Raw genomic sequence first — 16,083 nt, 5'->3', positions numbered from 1 at the left:
CCCTTTATTATAATAAGAGGGCACTCCCCTGTAGGTACATCTAAGCATTTAGCTGTACCAAAATTCATTCTTTGGACCTTATCCACATATGGAGTTCAGAAGGGCAACCAAGACTCCAGAACCCAAAGTGGAGAGTCCAGAAGTTTAGTATGTTTATCTTCTCATGTGCAGATGAGAAGGATGAGTTGGTTGAGACTGTAGCGAAATCTTTCCATGAAGCACCTTGTGGTGCTTTCACCAGGACAACAGCTATAAATAGGGCTGTTAAGTGGAGGTTGGTATTTAAAAATAATAATAACACTCTCAAATTACATCAGAAAAGAAAAGAGTTCCAGATTGCAACAAACTTAGTGTACAAACAAAAATGTGCAAATCTGTGCTTAGGCCCCTTCCGCACATGCAGAATAATGCACTTTCAATCCACTTTCACAATTGTTTGCAAGTGGATTTTGCCATTCTGCACAGTAAAATCCAACTGCAAAGTGCATTGAAAGTGGATTGAAAGTGCATTATTCTGCATGTGCAGAAGGGGCTTTATCCAGATCTACCAAGCTGATTAGCTTGCCAGGTTAAATATCTGCAGGAAAAGGGAAAAGTAAGGTGGGACTAAGCTGCTGCTACCCTGCTGTAGCAAGCCAGTTTCCTGATTCCCTCCTTCTACAAATTTCCAAGCAGCCATCCAATAAAACATTGTCAAGGATATAACAAAGGAGAATACTGATAAGTCCTATATCTACCTCCTTTGTCACCAAACAGCTAAGTACCATCTTAGGCTCCTAAGTAACAGAGAGAAATATCAGTCAGTTGGAGTGTATGTTTGGCCCAAAAGCTATTGTCAAGCTCTGATATAAAACTTACAAGGAATTTATTTCAGACTGGAGCAAGATTGGGAGTCTCATAAAACTCAGTGGCTTCAGCCCAATGAAATAAGGTTAGTAAAATACATAAACTCCAGTACAGTTGGGTGAAGTATGTCTTTCATCAACTGCAATTCACCAGTGGCTTTATGATAGATACTCCATTGCCACTTACTTATTTGATGATGGCTCTGACCAATGTCGTATTCTTTCAGCTTTTCCTACTCCATCTCTCCACACCCTCTTCTACTCCACATGCCAGGCTAGGAGATTGAGGTTTACTGGCTGCCACAGTCGGCACTCAGGACTGACACTTCAGCAGAATCTGCAGCAAGCCATTTGAATGATAAAGATTCTGATACTGAGCATCAGCCCAAGATGGCAAAGTACACTTGTAAAATAAAAAATGCAGGCGAAATGTCAGGAGAGAATGCTGCTAGAACACGGCCATACAGCCCAGAAACCACACAGCACCCCAAAAAATATACCACTGTATGAACAGAAGAAGGTAATAAAAAAAGATCAGCTTGCATGTGTCTGACCTGTCTCACTGGAGAAAACACACCAAGCAGATAGACCATTTCTCGCCCCTAACCACTGTACTCTTTTACATTTCATATTCTGTTCATGTGATGCTAAGCTGGTGTCATTAATCAAGAGGTCTGTAATTCATTAGGTACTCCAATATAACTTGAAATGTTATTTTGTTCATGGCGTCTGTAACTGACTGGATATAAGTAAACCAAAAAGAATTAGCAATTCATTTTTAAAATCTGGGGCAGAACTTAATAGGAAATAGTAACTTTCTTCCTATTAGCAGTGTGCCGAATTTGAACACAGGAAAGGAGGAACTGGCATGGTTTGGAAAGACAATTATCTTTTAATCCAGATTGCTGCATTTGGAACATGCCACATGGTCCTGTTTTAGGGAAAATGCATGTTTTGTTACCTGAATTTAAGAGGGTTTAAGAGAGCAATTCTAAGCAAACTTACTAAGAATCCTTTTCATGTCTATTCAGTGGGGAAAGTGTTATCCATGGTGTACTATTAGACTGTCTTCACATACACCTTCATCTTTCTGGTAGTGCAGTCATTCATGGCTGCAAACTGTGTGAATGGTGCAGCCATTTGATACTCTCTGTGAAATGATGCCAATCTGATGGGGAAACCTGCCTTGTCCAAGGAGTTATATTGTTCTCATGTCTCTTGCAGCCATGCACAATTGTATTCTAGGAGAGTGCCTCCTCTGTGGCTGTGACATTATGTAAAGGAAACTTTAGTTAATTCCAGAGAATTTAATGGAATTAGAATGACAAAAATGCAGCTGTATAGTTTAAATGAACTGTGGATCAGGTGGGTACCATATATACTTGCATATAAGTAATCTTTTTCAGCACATTTGTTGTGCTAAAAAGCCCCCCTCGACTTATATGGGAGTGAAATGTATTTTAAAAAATATTTTAGGGTTTTTATTTTGTTGGCCACCAGGGGGCACACTTTTTAGGCTAGCAGCACCAACATTTCATGGATTTTTCAAGAGACTCTGCTGATGATACCGTCCAAGTTGGGTAAAGTTTGGTTCAGGGGATCCAAAGTTATGGACCCCCAAAGAGGGTGCCCCCATCCCCCATTGTTTCCAATGGGAGCTGATAGTAGATGGGGGTACATTTGAGGGCCCATAACTTTGGACCCCTTGAACCAAACTTCACAGAACCTGGGTGGTATCATCAGGATAATCTCTTGCTGATGCCAGCCAGGTTTGGTGATGTTTGGTTCAGAGGGTCCAAAGTTATGGATTCCCAAAGTGGGTGCTCCCATCCCCTATTGTTTCCAATGGAAGCTCATAGTAGATGGGGCTACCCTTTTGAGGGTCCATAACTTTTGTAGTAGTGCACTGCCGACCAGGCAGTGCCGTAGTAGAACGTTGGCACGCCAACGGACCTGGGTGGCTTCTGCTGGTTGTATCGCACTCCTACTCCTCATCCCCCCATGAGTCACAGGTCGTGAACTGTCTGGCTCAATCACCGGGCGCAGGGACAATGATCTTGCCCCCAGGTGAGGATTAGGCTCAGACGCTGCACGCTTCTCCAAGACGTAGCCAGATGAGATCATGTATCACCTGATGACTTCCTCACTCTCCCGCCTGAACTTCCCCAGTCCTCCTCCTCCTTCACGCTCGATAGAGTAAATAATAAAAGGTGCTAGGGAACCGGTGTGACGGGAGATTCAAGTAGGAACACGGACTCGGGTCTCCCGCTGCTGGCGACCCCCACCAGATGTTATCTCCAAGGCCTCGCTCCGGGTTTCAGGCTGACCGCTGCGGTCGACTACAAGCTGGTGCCAAACTCGAATCCCCTGAACCTCCACCCTTTTTCGCTTGGGGTACCATACCAAGTCCGCTGGATCGGCGCATCTGACCTCCTGCTGGTATCGCTTCTGTCCTCTGGATCGGCGATCCAGAGACACGCTGGCCCTAGACACTCTCGTCCGACGAACACCGGTGAGTATGGGAGCTTGCAAAAGTAGGGCTTACCACAAGCACGCTGACGAAGCTGAAGGCGCTAACGTAAATGCAGGGTCCCCGGGTGAAGAGAAGGGAGCTGCGCAAATTGGTTGAGAGGAGATTGGAAGCTCAGTGTCCATATGGTACCCAGAGGGGGGACATTGAATCTTAAGGACTGGGAAACATCGGGCGACTCTTCACACACAGAGCCCGCCAATGTCGCTGCTACTGACGTGGAGACAATGTTTTGTCGCCATCAGCCTTGCAGACTCCACGGGTTCCCTGCTGTAGGTCAGCCTCCTTTCACTTTCACCTTCACTTCAACCCCGGAATTTTCTCTATCCACTAAATTGGACTGTCCTCCCTTCTGCCCCTCGCCTCTTCACCCATCTAACTCTCCTGCTGCTCAGTCAGCCTCCTGTTCGGCTTCATTTTCTCCGGCCACTGCACTGGCCGGCGCCATCGTGACATGCTGTTTCGAAACTTTCTCAGAGCCGCATTAGCCACGCATCTGCAGAAGAAGGAAACCCTGACGGAAGACGCATGCCGATATTCTTGTGATTGTGCCCCATCCACTTCACAGGATACCAAGAGGATGGCATAGTTCGGCTGGTCGAACGCCTCTGAGCTATAATATCCTTACCGAGTTCGCAGTTAGACGCGGGACGGAGTCACTAGCCCCCACGGAGAGGCATGCTGGCCATCGCAAGGAACCACCTAATGGTTCCAGATGACTGGAACCACCTTCGTGACAGTTCTGAGCTCCCCGCGTAATTTAGGTCTGAAAGTGAGTTCCGCCAGTAATAAGCTTCAAATAGAGTCAGCGACTCCTTTGGCGGGCGCTTCTACACCGCCAGCCAGCCACGGCTTCGATGCTTTGCCAACCCTTAACGATCAGATTGTCCTGCTTGAGGCTACCCTACGGTCGCCTTCTGAGTCATAAGGTACGACAAAGTCCCCAATGCCGCCAGCCAATCCCACAGAGTTTCCTCCATCCTGCAGAAACCCCAAGAGCCCTATGCTGAATTTGTGAACAGGCTGGCTCCAGGAAGCCAAGAGGCAGGTAGATACAGGGAGGCTCCAAAGCGAAGCTCCTCATGCCTCGCAGTGAGTAAACGTCGCATGGAGGCCGCAGGGCAATCACGGGCTCAGGCAAAAATCGGAACTGGCCGACATGCTAAAGCCTGCCAGGACATTGGATCCTCCGCCCACTGCTAGCTCTCCTCGGCCGCAGCACTTCAATCGGGCGGGAGACGGTCTCTCAGATGACTGCTGAACTGCAGACTCCTGACACTGGGAAGGGAGTGTAGGGTGCCCGCGGGGCTTACAACCCCGATGGAGGAGGGTCCTCCCTCAGGAGGAGAGAAGGCTACCAAAACCCGTGCCCACGCTAAGCTGTGCTGGCTTCCACTGAGAGACGACGTTCGCTTGGAAACTCCCGCCCGGCGTCTCCCCAGCCCAGGACCAAGGAGGAGAGTACTAGAGCAAACTCAAATGCCAAGGCCCCTGCCAAAACCACTCCCCTCTTCGTGGCATCTCGGCCAATGCAAGGCCAGCCCTGCCTCCTTGGGTTCCCCACGAGGTTCTTGTCGCCCCAACCCAGTAGTATGATTCCAGCCCATCCCTACTGGGACACTGGGTTAGTGCCAAAGGCCTTCTATGTCGGGCTGAGCAGGGACTGCTCATCGTCTCGAGTGATCACTCCACGCACTCCAAGGACCCATCCACCTCCAGGTCTGGACAACATCCCACAGGAGCTGCCTGGCTGAGCCAGCTGGGCGCCAGCTGATTCTTTCTGTTCTACACGCTGCCCGCTGCCGACCCACAAAGGCTACGAGCCCCAGCAGCCAACATGGCAAGAGGCCCACGCCACTGCCGGGTGAAGCGGTGGAGACGCTTATCGGGAGCTCTCAGCCCAGCCCTGGCTCTGCCTATAGAAGGGGATGTAAGTTCAAGGGCCTGGTGGACACCGCTTGATAAAGCACTGCCATCAGAGTAGCCGAGGGTTCACCAGTGTGGCCGACCGCAGTTTGCCCGCACATCTGGGGGGGTGGGGAGACAAACCGGGCAAGACGGAGACCGCCACGGTCAACAGCCGCCCAGGACTCGAAAGGCAGTTTCACAGTCCCCATCGCTCGTATACATCCATGTCAATCTCTGGGAAGAGACCCATGAGTCAGGCTTAAAACGACTCTGGTCTGGGATGGGTAAAGCCGCCACGGATCATTGATTCCACCGTGTTCTCCGGGTTGCCTCCCACTTCCACAGGAAATCTGTTTCCCTCCCCTTTTCCTTCTGTTTTTCGGGAATTAGGCATGGAGGGCCAATGGCTGACTGGCCCTCCCTGATTAGTAAAATCTGGGCCCATCCTGATACCGCAGGCACTGTCAGGACAGGCCCTGTTAGGTGCTGCTGCACCAAATTCACCCATAAACCGGTTTGGGCAACCCCAACAAGGTTGCTCTCCGGCTCTTTCTGACTTATTCCGCCTCATCGGCAGGTCATTTCAGTGAGCGGTTCTCATGTGGCTGCACCAGATAATTCGGATCACAAAAAATTTAGCACCATCCAGCCTCCTGCATTAGCCACACCAAGGTCACGTAAGTGTAACTCCCTTTAAAGAAAACCCCCCTCTCCTTGTGTGTGCAAGGGAATGGCCTCAATCGCCTGATTGCTCCATTCTCGATGCACCCATCCCCCCTAAAGGTGCTCTTCCAAAGCCCCTTTGTGTTGCTGATTAGCATGCATACCCACAACTCTAGGACTCGCCTGTTCCCTCCCCCCCCCCAGGCTCGGACCTCGCCTGACGCACCCTGATGACGCCTGAAGCTACTCTCACCAGGGCCGCCTACCTCCTGCCCTCCCTGGCGAACAATTAAAGAAAGAGGGAGAGGGGAAGTGCCCCGGTGGAGGGTTGTAGACAGCAACCTTTCACAGGCTGCAAAACAAGCCTTCTTCCTTCCCATACTAAATATAAACACTAACTCGGCCCCACCTCCACCATCCGCTTAGAACTGAGCCTGGCGGGACCAGCCCCAACCTGGGGAAAGGGGGGTATGTTTCAGTCCCTTTCTCCCAGGTTCCCGTGGACCTGACACTCTATTGAGGCCCACCCATGGAATGGCGCCAGGAGGAAACTACACCCCATCCCAGAGATGGAACGATCTCTAGAGAGGATCCCGCCCAGCTTATCTCGACAGGAACGCTGCCGCCAACGCCCAGTTAACTGGATGACCTGGGAGACGCTAAGGCGAATTTCACCAGCCAGGCTCCCAGCGCCGCTGCGCCAGCAAGACCACCCCGACACCCGAGAACCCCAGCCTTCTTTGGCGACATCACCACCAACTCAGCAACCACCATCCTTTGCCTGCTCTGTTGCCTCCTGTCATGGCGACGCCACCCCCCGGACGAAGCCACCAGACCAACATCTGGGAGCAGTTTGCTGCCGCTGCCAACGTCTCATCTTTCTGCCTGGGCTACTCCAGGAGTCGGAGCCGCTAAGCTCCTGCCTGCTCCCCGCCTGTAAGCCTGAGACTTCTGGAGCGGAGTCTGGGCTGAGCCCCTTCGTCCATCAGGTACTCTGCGAGCTTCACTGGGGACCCGGGCTGCCCAAACCCGCTGGCTTTCCCCTGTCACCAAGACGTCGCTAACCACGAAGTCCAACACTCCGCGCCTGCATCACCGGGCGAACGGGAACCGTAATTCGCCCGCCTGGCCGGGCTCGGGCTAGCTGGAATCCGTACACACATGAGGACATCTCCGTTCGAAACATCCTGCTCCCCAGGGGCTGTTCACCTGCGGGAGAGTGGACGCGAATCCACATCCCCGCCAATTTCTGCCGGAACTCTTGCTGCCTCCAGTCAGCTTCACCATTGTCCCACTCCCAGGTGGCTCCACCTCGGGAGCCCGACGCCAGCCGCCGCCTCCGCCTGCTCCTCGACTTCCTGTCGGAGCTGCACGTCTCCAAGCGGAGTTCGGCTTCCCTCGCAACTTCCCCTAGTGGGGTCCCTGACCTGCTTCCTACAATGTTAAGACTATTGCTGGCTGCTGGCTCTGCATGGGTCCATCAATCCTATCTCCACCGCCTGGATGCCCTGGCCTCCGAAAGCAGCAGGAACTTCGGGCTGCTGCACCCCAGACAATCGCGTCAGCTATTGGATTATTTGTTGTTGTTGCATCACCTTGGTTGTGGGAATGTACTATAATATGTGTTGTTTTAATCTTTCTGATAATTCCCAGTTGATCCAGCTACGAAAGCGGAGCTGCAAGAAGTTGTATCTAATCTGGAAGTATGATGCTTTGCCCCATTGGTGGTCAGCCCTGAGCTGGCTGCCGGGAGGATGGTTGAGTGCTATTGTACAGCTCCTGCATTGGTTTAATTGTATGCCTTGTTATCGGATCTTGTTTCGCTCAATGCTGTCTAATATTGCCTGTAACGTGTAGGAAACCCCTCGTGATTTCCCTACCCCGCAATCCGTTCTAATGTTGCAATGCTGCTTGGTCAGCTTTGACCATGGGCCTATCGTGAGGAGACAAGCGCCCCTTTAAATCGCCTCTCAGTACTTCGCCCCCCGCTTTGCAAAATGTGCGAGGAGATAGTAGTGCACTGCCACCAGGTGCAGTGTCAGAACGCTAGCACGCCAACGGACCTGGGCGGCCTTGCCGTTGTGCATCGCACCCCAATTCTCATCCCTCTAAGGAGTCACAGGTCGTGGAACTGTCTGGCTCACCACCGGGCTTAGGGACAATGATCTTGCCCCCAGGTGATTTCAGGCTCAGACGCTGCATTTTCTCCCAAGACGTGAGTCAGATGAGATCATGTATCACCTGATGATCTCCGACTCCTCCTGCTCTCCCGAATTTCTGGTCCTCCCTCCTTCACTGGAGAGTAATACAAAGGTGCTGTGTCCGCAGATCGAGATTCTAGGAACATCGGACCTCCGTCTCCGCTGCTGGCTTATCTCCACTAGATGTTATCTCCGCTGCCTTCTGCCTGGGTTTCTTACGCTTGACCAAGGTAATTTAATTTCACAACTTTAACCCTAAACCAAACCTGGGTGGTATCATCAGGAGGGTCTCCTAAAGATACTCAGAAATGTTGGTACTGTTAACATAAACATTCCTCCCCTGACCAAAAATCCAGTTTTGAAGGATTGTAACTCTTGTGTTTTAGCTTGGTTGCTGATTGAGCTAAGGTTTTTGTACTTTTAAAGTTATTGTTGAGACCATATTGTTTTTGTTGACCCTCTTTTCCACTTACAGAGCTAGTTTACTGTTTTTTTAAATAAATATTCAAAAACATTTAACCTACTGATGCCTCAATTAATGTAATTTTATTGGTATCTATTTTTATTTTTGAAATTTACCAGTAGCTGCTGCATTTCCCACCTTCGACTTATATGTGAGTCAATAAGTTTTCCCAGTTTTCTGTGGTAAAATTAGGTGCCTCGACTTATATGCGGGTCGACTTATACACGAGTATATACGGTAATTCACATGTTAGGCATTATTGTTCTTTTGAAGTCCAGTTACTGATTAAGTAATTAACCTACTGGTTAATTACAGCTTCATACAACATGTTTTGTGTAACTTTTTCCTTTGAAATACTTGGAAGCACAGATACAGGTCAGAGCAGAATGGTTTAAAAGGAAATGCAGATTTCAGCATCCTTATGAATCAGCCTGTGAACAGTTTCATAGTTTTGCTTGCATTTGAGAGATTATCTGGATTCAACACATAATGAAGACTTGTTGCCAACTCTGGCTTAGGAAATTCCTGAGGATTTTATGGTGGTGTTTAAGAGAGGGTGAAATTTGGGAAACGGAGGGATCACAGTGGGCCACAGTGTATTGTGTACACCCTCTGAAGCTGCCATTTCCCCCAGGAAACCTGGACGCTGTAGTATGGATATGCTGTAATGCTTGGCAGTCCGGCCTGGAAGCTGGTACAGTGCTAACATAAAATGGGGTAATATTGGGGTAAAGCTTGGAAAGGTTTACATTATTCATATTGTAAAGAAAACTGTACAGTTTTGTGATTTTGAAATCATATGTCAGAAAGATCAGGGGAAAATATTTAAATGAATACTTACCAACACCCATTATAATAACCTCAGCCATTCCTGTGATAGATGGTGGTCATTTCCACGGCAAGGACAGTATAGCACAGATTACAAAGGATTGTTTTTTGGGGGGGGCGGGGTTAGGGTTAGGGTTGCAATGGTGCAAAAATAAGTTGTCCCCTGGTCGTGCCCCCCTCCCCCAGACAGAGATTTGTAAAATATAGAAGAAGGGGAGAAGGGGAATTTAAAGGGCATTTCTAAAAAGAGCTACAATGTTCTAAATTGATTCAAGTCAGTAGGTTTGGGAGGGTATGTATAAGTTGAAGTCAGTAGGTTTGGGAGGGTGTTTAGGATTGCATACTAATAGTGCCTCTGTCCCACCATGCAATAGGAGGAAAGAAGAAACCTGACATGATTTGGTCAAGTGATCATCATGTAGAAAGAGGAAAAGTAAAAGAAGGCAAAAAAGCCAGCATGAAGTATCAGGTTGATAAGAATGAAGGCATTATTGAAGTACCATGGCATATAAATGATTGCAAAGGCCCCGATAAATATATGTAAGTATGTACTGTCAAAGTGCAACCAACTTAGAGTGACCACAGCAAGAGGTCTTGAAAGATACAGGTATATGCCATACCATTCCATATCTGCCCGCCACCTCAAGCAATAATAGTTTATGAATCAGAAAAAAATTGAATTTGGGAAACTCCATATTTTCCTTCTCATACAATTGCACAAGATTAAGATATAATGAAGGCCTATTTTTAAAGATACAGTAGTGATCACACAGGTAGCACTCAGATTCTCATTTTGAGAAAAAATGGATCATAACACTTTAGAAATTTAAACCACCAGATTTCTAATGCTGTATGTATTCTTTGGATAGCACTGCATTTGGTTCTTCAGCATATGTACCTAGAAATATGTGTAGATTTATTTTTTAATTAAGACTGAAACAGAAGTTCATTTCCAAAATAGCTCTTTATTCTTGATAAAAATGATTCAGAATATCTTTCCATATCCTTTTCATAACACTTTGCTTTATTCAGTTAAATTCAGCATAAGTTAATTAATATGGGGATTGAACCAATGTATATTTAGTTGAAAGCAGTTACTTGCAAGCAAATACACATATTATCACAATTCTGAATAAGCGTCAAATGAGTGCGAATGACACAAGATTTTTTTCCCTTTTCCACTTCTGGTTTTTGAATGTCCATCTTGCTGAAGAGTTCTGAAGAATGAAAAAGCTTGCACGTTGTGTTATGTCATTTTAGTTAGTCTTAAAGGTGTTTTTACCAATTGTTTTGGGCATGTCTTCCTATGTCTTTAGTCCCTTTCTTGCAATTCTGGACATTCACAAACCTCAAGTGGCACAAAGGTAGCTAAACATTTTACTCATGAAGAGGCTTCACAAGACATCTCAGAATGTATATGACATTGGGCCTACTGAGAAATCTGCTTTGTTAGCAAGGAGAATTTAACTGGGCCTTTCTCACAGATTTGTGTATTTAATTAGCTGACAGAACAGAGAAAACAGCAGGAGTTTGAAAGCTGAGGAGTCTTTGCAACAGAAAATAATGTGGAAGTATGGGGAAGATCTGAATGTGTCAAACACTGTTAATGACAAAAAATAGGGCAACATTAAACTAGAGACCTGCTTACCTTCTTTTCCTGACTATCTTAATAAGCCGGAAATTATTCAGCAACTGGCCCTTGAGGCAAAGATGTGATACCATTATTCAAAAGTCCAGGGAAGTCCAAGAAAAAAAGTAGTTAGGGTACAATCCATATCCCATTAGTGCCTTGTGCAGAACCCCCTTTGATTTCAACAGCTCAGAATCACACCCTCTGGGAGAAGGACCAGCCATAGAAAAATGTAATACAACTTTACTAATGCTGCTTCAAAGCGGATACTCTAGCTGTCTCATTAATGAAAAAAGAATGCAGTGACTCATTCAAATCATACAAATATTTTGGTTAGCATTTTTTCCATCCAGATGTTAAAATGAGGTAGAGGGATAGATCTGAATATCTGGCGCTGGTTTCTTTCTTGTTTCTTGCGGTCTTGTTGCTTCTTCTCCTGATCCTGCTAGTGCAGTCATTTTTATGTTTTTTCTCAGAAACATCCGCATTTTGTGTGGTGCTGCTTTTCAGAACTGTGAGCCAAAGAGCTGCTGCAGTTTGGATAGCAGCCCAGTACAAGGAACAACCTGTCTCTACATAGCCATTGCCAGGGTATACAGGAATAGAAGGAAAAGTAGGCTTATCATAATCTTGCTTAAAGTGGGAGATCTCCTGCCTGCTATGCCACTACCTGCCACCACCACTGAACTGGATGGTGGAATGAAACAGTCTGGTGAAGTGGGGGGAGGTGTCATTGTCACCCCCTGCATGTCACTTCCAGGTCATGCTATAAAATGTTGTGTCATTGCATTGGAGACGATTATCCCCCTGTTAGTTCCTGGCTCTCCCCTCTTCCACCAGCCATGTTTAGCAATGCTAAGCAAACAGAAAAAATAACAACCACCCACAAAATTAAATTCTATTTTAAAATGGATAAATATATACATCAGAATGCATGCAAATGCAATAAGTACTCAGATGAATAACACAAATGAGGAAAACAGAAAAGAACTGAATAACATATTTAAAAATCAGCTGCAAAGGAAGCCTAATTAATAACATTTATTATGGCTGGTAACAGAGTATATCTTCTTCAGATAAATATTATTCTTTCCTTCAAATAGGGAACACATTTCTACATGTGAAGTAGGTTAGGCCAGAAGAGACTAACTTGACTACAGTGAGTTTCTTTGGCAGGGTGTAGATTTGAACTTAGGCCTGCCCAATTTTACTCCAACGTTCTAACCACTATACTACAGCAGTTCTTTGTTCAGGATGAAGTATAAAAATATATTCACTTACTAAATGTTTGTTTTGAAATTGTGGGAACATGTCTCCTAGCTGCTTATAATCCAGGCCTGGGTTCCCTTCCTGTTGTAGGTACTTAAAGTCTGGGTATAGCTAGAGATGTGGAATTTGGTTGAGATCCTAAAAAGCTCTTGGTTTTGTCAGCCCAATCCAGAGCCCCAGGCAACTGGGGATGGCATTGCTGCCCCTCTGCCCTGCCCTTCCAGAGGGCTTTCTGGCAAGTGGGGAAGCAGAAGAAAAGCACACACACACCACTAAAAACAATCCATATGGCTTAATGTCCATGATCCAGGCCACAAAAGCTGGAGTAGAAGCTGACTAACATTGGTTCCATCCCTGGGCATGCCTCCAGCAAACCCCTGCTGTGCTGACAGCACCAGCAGAGGTGTGGGAGAGCTGATATGGCCCTGAGCACCATGCCCAGGTGTTCCAGAGGGCCGCAGTGACCATTCACTGGTGTTTTTGCCCTTTCGCCAGGGTAAGTGCCCCAGGGAGGGCAAATCCATTGGCGCAGACCCATCTGCCTTCACAAGTGGATTCCCCCGCCACTCCCTGAATTGGGCAATAAATCTTGAATGACAATCCCAGATCCAAGATTTGGCAGGGATGTTGTTCAGGATATCCCTTTCTATTTAAATGTCATTTTATAAATTTAATGTGTTTGTTTAAATCATATTTTGGGAAGTTAATTTGGGGACAAAAAGCAGGATATGAAATGTTATCAATGAATACATACTATAAATATGTCATCAGGGATAGATCATAGACTCAGATGAGTGGAAACCATCGGTAGACCCTGTCTCTTCATTTAATTGGGAAAATGTGGGGACACAGAAAGCAAATGTTTGGAAAAGCTCATTTTTTAAAATTCCAAAATGCTCTCTTGCCTACACAAAAATAGCGAGCAAGTTGAATATATCTGTGGAAATTAGATTCTGTCAGTAAACAGACCAACAACAAATCAGGACAGCACAATCTTAAAAACCCTTTCCTAGAGTACATCTGAACAGGATTTTGAGGAGACCTCGCACTTTCACACAGTCAAAATAATACAGTCAATGAACTTTAACAATTGTTTGCAAGTGGGTTTTGCCATTTCACACAGTGCAATCCAGTGTAAAAGTGCATTAAAAGAGTATTGAAAGTACATTATTCAGCATCTGTGAAACTTACCTTCCCACTTGCATTATTCTACTTCTAGTGCAAAAAAGAGATTTTTTCCGCTTTTTGATTACATTTCTGACTGAAGAAGTTCTTCTGTTCTCAGAAACCTTTTTTTGTTCATGTCCCTCCCCCTCACTGTACTTGCTTGCTTCCTCTTACCCTTACCCAGCTGTGCACATTTCAGTGCAAGTTACAGCAAAGACCTTAGCAAACTCACACCCTTCTAAATAGGGGTGTTCATTCAGCAAAGCTGAACCAACCCAAATCTAAACCAAAAGGTAGTGATTTAAAGGGAGTCAAAAAGCATGTTTCAGGAAATACCCGGAAAATTCCCTCTCCCTCCCTCCCTCCCTCCCCTTATCACTTACCTGCTGGTTGGCTCTTGGAGGCAGCAGGAGGTACAGATCTGACAATGACCTTTGTACAGCTGAGTCCAGCATTCAGCTCTGCCTGCCACCTCCAAAATTCATGTGCCCTCAGAGGTGTCAGGCAGCACACAGGTGAAAGCTGGGCTTGGTATTTCCAAGCACAGCATTCAGCTGGGCATTACCTGACATCTCTGAGACCCATGTAGAGTTTGGAGGCAGCGTGGAATTTTTGGGTTCTGGTTTAATAGGACCCCCCCCCCCCCCACACACACACACATTGCATGTGGGGGAAAATGGGGAAAACTCTGTAACTTTATGGGGCTTAAGCTTTTTTGGATTTTTCAAACATTTCTGGGTCTACTAAACCTGAACCCCCCAAATACCCTTCCCAAAAAGTACACACTCTTTCTAAGTTCATCGTAATTGATCTGCCAGTGACTGTGCCAAGATTGTAAGCAGTAATTGGCAAGATTTCTTTTCCCCAAGCCCAGAGCAGTCCCTTCTGTGTAGAGCTGAAATTGACCAAGAGTTTGAGAACCTTTGTCAGTTTTAACACACCCTTATCAGATGTCAAATATCTGTGCATTTCACTCCTATTGGGAGGATTTCTCTAGCCTTGCTGAGGAGAAGGGGAATGCTGTGAGATTCAGCTGTAGCTTTTTAAGCCTTTGCACACAGTTCTCAAAGGCTAAGCCATATATATCTTTTGTTTCCTTTGTGACGCTTATGTGCCCAGCTGCCAGTATTTGTTTTCCTGATGGAAATTGAATTGGATAGAACCAGACAGTCTAGATCACTCATCCCAATCAATGTGAGTATAATAATTTCATCAGAAATTGAACCTGGTAGATAGCTGTATATTTAACAAAGCTGTGTGCACATAACCATTAAGAAAGGCCTACTGCATACCATCACATTCCTATATTCAACTAAACTGTAGGACAAAACAGTGCCATTACGTATGATGTACTTTTTGATATTTATTCAGCTAAGAGGAGGATATGATATAGTTTGACTGCATTCAGAGGTAGCTTCAGCACCCTTCAAAAATTAGGAAGCCTTTCTGATCCAGGAATTTGTGTGTGCTCAGATGTACACGTGGGTCTCTTAGGTTTGGAGGACGGGATCTCCACTCAGTGGCATCTAGAATTCTTGATCAAGCAGTTACTTCAAAGCTACCCATGACAACAAACCTTAGTGAAACAGCCAGTGAAGAGAAGAAGCCATCTTTCTGCAAGTGAGGATTTTTGTTTCCATTGCATTCATATTACGGCACTCACTGCTCAAAAGGCTTGTCTGGCCCTCTTCTTCACACCATTCAGCAACTCTCTCTCTCTCTCTCTCTCTCTCTCTCTCTCTCTCTCTCTCTCCCTCCCTCTCTCTCCCTCTCTCTCTCTGACTGTTTCTGCATAGCCAGAGAAGCAAGGCTGCATCGGCATGAACCATGCTGATGCAAGCCCCGGGGCCATTCACATAAACAGCCCTGCTGGCAGGCTCCACACAGCTGTGCAGCATCCCAAATGCCTCCTTACCTCCTCCTGGCTTCTGTTGCTCTGTGGAGGCAAGGGGACATGCCCCCATGGCCAGAGCAATGGCTGCAGGGATGGAGGCCAGGTGGCATGTCCCCTGACCTCCACAGAGTGATGGAAGCCAGGAGGATGTAAGGAGGCATTTGGGGCTGGCACAGGAACAATGCCGCCTTCCACCCATTGCCGTTCACATGACAGCGGGTGGAAGATGCCACTTTAAAAAACCTTGCTCCCTGAGCAAGGTTCAAAAGCAGCATTTTTGCGCCGCTTGGGCAGCACGAGCATGGCGCTACTGCAATGCAGCAGCACCTGCTGTGCGAACAGTGCCCTAGGGATGGTGTTTTTACCGTCCCTAGGGCGCTGTTATTGGGCTGTGCGGAAACAGCCTCTGTCTCTCAGGATCTGTTGGTTGTTTTTACTGGTTGATGTCTCTAATTCTCTGATTTATTTAAATGTGCTGCTATCTGATATTATTTAAATTTTGTCTGTTTTAATACGAATGTATTTTACCTTGTTAGTTGCTTTAGCTGCTCTTCTTCTAATGGAAATGTGTGAGAATAAACAAATATGTTGTGAGGGTCTCTATTGCCAATCAGTCAGAAGATCTTCCAGCCAAAGTTGCTTCAAACCTTTTTCAAACTGTACAATATGCCTTTAAAATATATTT

General features: G+C 46.4%; 1 long non-coding RNA gene across 2 annotated transcripts in view; it reads right to left on the bottom strand.

Moving 5' to 3' along the window:
* The window catches only part of LOC125436447, a 71,181-nt gene extending 59,659 nt beyond the window's left edge, over positions 1-11,522 (bottom strand). For both annotated transcript variants that reach the window (XR_007245057.1, XR_007245059.1), the window contains exon 1: positions 11,087-11,522. This is a non-coding gene — a long non-coding RNA (uncharacterized LOC125436447). The remainder of the gene's footprint in view (positions 1-11,086) is intronic.
* Between the last annotated feature and the right edge of the window lie 4,561 nt (positions 11,523-16,083).

The sequence above is a fragment of the Sphaerodactylus townsendi genome, linkage group LG07 (genome assembly GCF_021028975.2).
Source record: "Sphaerodactylus townsendi isolate TG3544 linkage group LG07, MPM_Stown_v2.3, whole genome shotgun sequence".
Taxonomy (NCBI): domain Eukaryota; kingdom Metazoa; phylum Chordata; class Lepidosauria; order Squamata; family Sphaerodactylidae; genus Sphaerodactylus; species Sphaerodactylus townsendi.
This window is presented reverse-complemented; position numbering and strand designations above follow the sequence as displayed.